Source organism: Dreissena polymorpha, chromosome 1 (genome assembly GCF_020536995.1).
Source record: "Dreissena polymorpha isolate Duluth1 chromosome 1, UMN_Dpol_1.0, whole genome shotgun sequence".
In the NCBI taxonomy this organism is placed as follows: domain Eukaryota; kingdom Metazoa; phylum Mollusca; class Bivalvia; order Myida; family Dreissenidae; genus Dreissena; species Dreissena polymorpha.
In genome coordinates, this window is record NC_068355.1 from 38294129 (window position 1) to 38300213 (window position 6085).

A 6085-nucleotide genomic window follows, 5' to 3' on the forward strand; every position below is an offset into this window, starting at 1 on the left:
TGCTGGTCTGAGGGATGTGTGGGTTGTTAATTATATGTATGCCCATCTTCGAAGAAGAGGGTGTTTATTGTTTTGCACATGTCGGTCCGTCCGTCGTCCGTATGTCCGTCCACCAGATGGTTTCTGGATGATAACTCAAGAACGCTTAGGCCTAGGATCATGACACTTCAAAGGTACATTGATCATGACTCGCAGATGACCCCTGCTAATTTTGAAGTCACTAGGTCAAAGGTCAAGGTCACGGTGACCCGAAATAGTAAAATGTTTTCCGGATGATAACTCAAGAACGCTTATGCCTATGATCATGAAACTTGATAGGTACATTGATCATGACTCGCAGATGAACCCTATTGATTTTCAGGTCACTAGGTCAAAGGTCAAGGTCACGGTGACCGGAAATAGTAAAATGGTTTCTGGATGATAACTCAAGAACGTTTTATGCCTAGGATCATGAAACTTCATAGTTGCATTGATCATGATTCGCAGATGACCCCTATTGATTCTCAGGTGAAAGGTCAAGGTCACTGTGACCCGAAATAGTAAAATGTTTTCTGGATGATAACTCAAGAACGCTTATTCCTAGGATCATGAAACTTCATAGGTACATGGATCATGACTCGCAGATTACCCCTATTGATTTTCAGGTCACTAGGTCAAAGGTCACGGTGACTCAACTTAGAAAAATGGTTTCCGGATTATAACTCAAGAACACTTACGCCTAGGATCATGAAACTTCATAGGTACATTTATCATGACTCGCAGATGACCCCTATTGACTTTCAGGTCACTAGGTCAAAGGTCAAGGTCACAGTGACTTCACAAAAAAAAAAGGTTTTCGGATGATAACTAAAGAAAGCTTACGCCTAGGATCATGAATCTTCATAGGTACATTAATCATGACTCACAGATGGACCCCTATTGATTTTCAGGTCACTAGGTCAAAAGTCAAGGTCACAGTGCCAAAAAATGTATTCACTCAATGGCTGCCACTACAACTGACAGCCCATATGGGGGGGCATGCATGTTTTACAAACAGCCCTTGTTTGAGATGATTCTTTACAAAGAAAGATGCTACTATTGTATTTGTTATAAATGTGTGAAAGGCTCTAAGAAGGAACCAGAGATTATTAACCCTTTACCAAACACCAACAGGATTTTACGGGTTTATAGCTGACGACTTTATAAAAAATTATGATAAAATGAGAAATTGCTCAAGATGAGCAATTTCTCCTTTTATCACAATTATTTCTACCCTACCTGATTATTTCCTTAATATTCCATTACAATTTAATTGTCGTCTGCAACCTTTTTCAAATTGGGAAAGTCCAAAATGTGTAGTTTGGTAAAGGGTTAAGGCATTTTGATTCCTACTGGTCTTGTGAATCTGTTTCAAATCAAATGCGTACATTTGATCTTCAGCATCTAAAAATATGTGAAATAGAAAGAACGACAATATCTTTTGGTGAGATAAATGTACCTACGTTATAAGCAATGGGACTGTGCTTCAAAGGAACAATTCACGGGCTTTTTAGTTTGTTTAGTTAACACGGTAGTAACTTTTTCCATATATAAAAATGCTCACCCTTCCAACTTTAAGGGCCCAATGGGACGAGGGATAGACAGAGAAAGTCACATGCTTGAGTACATTTCAACCCATGCGCATTGCGCGTTTTTTCGCATAAAAAAACAGTGGAGCAATACAGGGCCATCATGGCCCTCTTGTTTAATGATAACTCAAGAATGCATACGCGGCCAACAGGGCACACTCTGTACAATATTACTGAAGGAACTGGTCTGTAATCCTAAATCTATAATTATCAGTCCAATGAAACATCATCCTTTTAGTAAAATACAGTGGATCTGTAAAAATATTATCAGAATATGAGATTTTTTGTATATTTTGTATATTAAATATTGTGTTAATGTTTAATTTTGTTGATTTATATAAATATAAGCATGACAGGGGAGGTAATACACTATTATATCTTTCTTATATACAGGGGAAACAAATGCAATAAGTTTAAATTTATTGTTACAGCATTTGCCTCCCTTGTAATATATTTAAATTTTACCAAATGTAAGGCTAACTGCATTTTTGTAATGCATACTACTACTACTACTACTGCTGCTGCTGCTACTACTGCTGCTGCTGCTGCTGCTGTTGCTGCTGCTACTACTACTACTACTACTTCTACTACTACTACTACTACTACTACTACTACTACTACTACTATTACTACTACTACTACTACTACTACTACTACTTCTACTTCTTCTACTACCACTACCACCACTACCACACTACCACCACTACACCACCAACCACCACCATTCACAGTGACAAAAAACGTATTCACACAATGGCATCTACTACAACTTATAGCCCATATAGGGGGGCATGCATGTTTTACAAACAGCCCTTGTTTGTCTTTACAAATGTTCAATAGATTGTGGAAAATATACCTGAACTCAGAATCGTCATTAAAGTAACACTTCTTTAAAACATAAGCAATCAATATGTCTATATTGGGGGACGTTTTTGCCCTGTCTGTTGGTTTGTTTGCATCAAACTTAAACATTGGCCATAACTTTTGCAATATTGAAGATAGCAACTTGATATTTGGCATGCATGTGTATCTCATGGAGTTGCACATTTAGAGTGGTGAAAGGTCAAAGGTCAAATATATATGGGGGGACATAGTGTTTCACAAACACATCTTGTTTTTATGCCCCCTTTCGAAGAAAAGGGGGTATATAGTTTTCGCACTGTCCATCAGTCTGTCTGTCACACTTTTTCGTCCGCTCTCTAATTTAAATTGTTTTCATCGAATCTTCACGAAACTTGGTCAGAAGTTGTATCTAGACAATATCTAGGTCAAGTTTTAATATGGGTCATGCCTGGTCAAAAACGAGGTCACATGGTCAAAAAAACAAATCCAAGGGAAGTAATAAGCTTTAAATTGACATAATTATAGGACCTGCCAAATTATATATTTTTGTTTAATAAATCAAAGCCGCGCAGTAGGCGGCATTGTATTTCTGACAAACACATCGTGGTAAAAGGTCAAGGTCTAAGGTCAAAAATACAAATCCAAGGGAAGAAATAAGCTTTAAAGGGAGATAATTATTCAATATTGAACATAGCAACTTGATATTTGGCATGCATGTGTATCTAATGGAGCTGCACAATTTGAGTGGTTAATCTACAGTCACAGTAGTGGCTTTTAATTATTTGCTACTAAAAATAGAGATTTGTTACAGACAATTATTTTCAAGGTTAGTAATTTATATAATTATAAATCTCAGATTATATATATTCTTACCAAGAATTTAAGTTCTTTTCACAGTTACTGTACAGATTTTATATGTCCCCCACTATAGTAGTGGGGGACATATTGTTTTTGCCCTGTCTGTTGGTTGGTTGGTCTGTTGGTTGGTCTGTTGGTTGGTTGGTTGGTTTGCGCCAACTTTAACATTTTGCAATAACTTTTGCTATATTGAATATAGCAACTTGATATTTGGCATGCATGTGTATCTCATGGAGCTGCACATTTTGAGTGGTGAAAGGTCAAGGTTATCCTTCAAGGTCAGAGGTCAAATATATGTGGCCAAAATCGCTCATTTTATGAATACTTTTGCAATATTGAAGATAGCAACTTGATATTTGGCATGCATGTGTATCTCATGGAGCTGCACATTTTGAGTGGTGAAAGGTCAAGGTCATCCTTCAAGGTCAGAGGTCAAATATATGTGGCCCAAATCGCTTATATTATGAATACTTTTGCAATATTGAAGATAGCAACTTGATATTTGGCATGCATGTGTAACTTATGGAGCTGCACATTTTGAGTGGTGAAAGGTCAAGGTCAAGGTCATCCTTCAAGGTCAGAGGTCAAATATATGTGGCCCAAATCTCTTATTTTATGAATACTTTTGCAATATTGAAGATAGCAACTTGATATTCGGCATGCATGTGTATCTCATGGAGCTGCACATTTTGAGTGGTGAAAGGTCAAGGTCATCCTTCTAGGTCAAATATATGGGTCAAAATTGTTCATGTAATGTAACTTCTGCAATATTGAAGCTAGCAATTTTATATTTGACATGCATGTGTATCTCATGGAGCTGCACATTTTGAGTGGTGAAGGGTCACGGTCAAGGTCCTCCTTCAAGGTCAAACGTCATATAGGGGGACATTGTGTTTCACAAACACATCTTGTTATTTTGATTATTTCTAACTCAAATGATTGATTTGTCTAAGTTTTTTTTTTAAATGATATAATTATCATTTCTTTCCTGTATTAATTTGTGAATGTTAGGGTTCATTACATACCTGTGGACTTGTATCCATAGATACATGATGAACTCTTTCTATGATCTCTTTGATAAACCACAGGCCTTGGTTGTCAGTGATGTCTGACTTGGTCATTTTTGACTGTCTACAGACCCCCCCCCCCCCCCCTCACCCCGTCGGATTGGACAAAATCCAAGGGAAGTAATAAGCTTTAAAGGGAGATGATTTCTTTACGTGCAAAATGATAAATAGAAATTTTATTTCAAAGCGGCGCAGTAGGGGGCATTTTTCTGACATACACATCTCTTAATTATTTAATTCATGCGTTTTTTCTTGTGGTTTATAGTGAAATATCAGTGATTGAAAAACAATAATTTACTGTTGCAAACAGCCAACAAAAAGGGAAAATTATTTGTTATTTCAATTTGAAAAGACAATTTTCTTGTCATATGACATCATTATTCCAGCAGAATTCTCAAGTTAAATTCTTCGCATTTGAATATACTGTGGATTTTCTGTATATTATTGATTTTTATAGTCTTATGATCATAGAAAATTAATATTTTAACTAGAAACTGTGTCACTGTTGAAACAAGGGCTGTTTGTAAAACATGCATGCCCCCCTATATGGGCTATAAGTTGTAGTAGCAGCCATTGTGTGAATACGTTTTTTGTCACTGTAAACGGTGGTGGTGGTGTTGGTGGTGCAGCAGCAGTAGTAGTAGTGGTAGCCTTACATTGTAGCCTTACATTTGGTAAAATTTCAATATATTACAAGGGAGGCAAATGCTGTAACAAAAAGAACATGCATAAACGATAGTTGTTTCCCTTGTTTGAACCATGCTAAATCCTTAAAATGCCTATTTCCAGTAACTGTGACCTTCACCTGTGACCTTGACCTAGTGACCTCAAAATCAATAGGGGTCATCTGCGAGTCATGATCAATGTACCTATGAAGTTTCATGATCCTAGGCCGAAGCGTTCTTGAGTTATCATCTGACAACCACCTGGTGGACGGACGGACGGACCGACCGACATGAGCAAAGCAATATACCCCCTCTTCTTCGAAGGGGGGCATAAATATAAATTTCTGATAATACTCATTTATTGATAAGCTACTGAAAACAACAAATGTCCTCTTGATATGCATGCGCAGTTTGTGAGTGGTCTTGTGCTTAGAGAGAAACCAGAGTATCCCCCATGAGGAAATTCCAGCAGTCTGGTATGGGGTGGTGTCAAGTACATTCAAAATAAATGTACTATTATATGAAGAAGTAAATGGACAAAAAGTGAAAAAAACAACTTGTACAGTTAATCTTTAATGGTTATCAATGTTATAATTCAGACATTTCTGACTAGTAATATAATGAATAAACCCATCACATAAATGAAACATTGTTTTGTACTTATCAAGCATAGATCAGAGTTAACATAAGTTATTACAGGTTATATATTCATCTTATAATAAATATGAAATATAACTTTCAAAAGTGTAATCTTTATCCACAAATACTGGTACATAGAATAGATACCGGGTAGTAAAATTGGTTGTTTTTTTGGTAGGTAATGTTTTTTATACATTAAGGACTCATGAACACACTTTAAACAACAATTTACGTGGCAGTCTTTACATACACTAATACAACCAAATCATTAGGGTCTTTTAAAACTATTGACACTTCATGTTTAATGACATGTTAAGAAAACCAAACAATTGAAATCCTTAGGAAAACAATCAAAGAGTGTTCAAACTGTTGAAATGTAATTTTATAAGAATATATGTTAATTGTT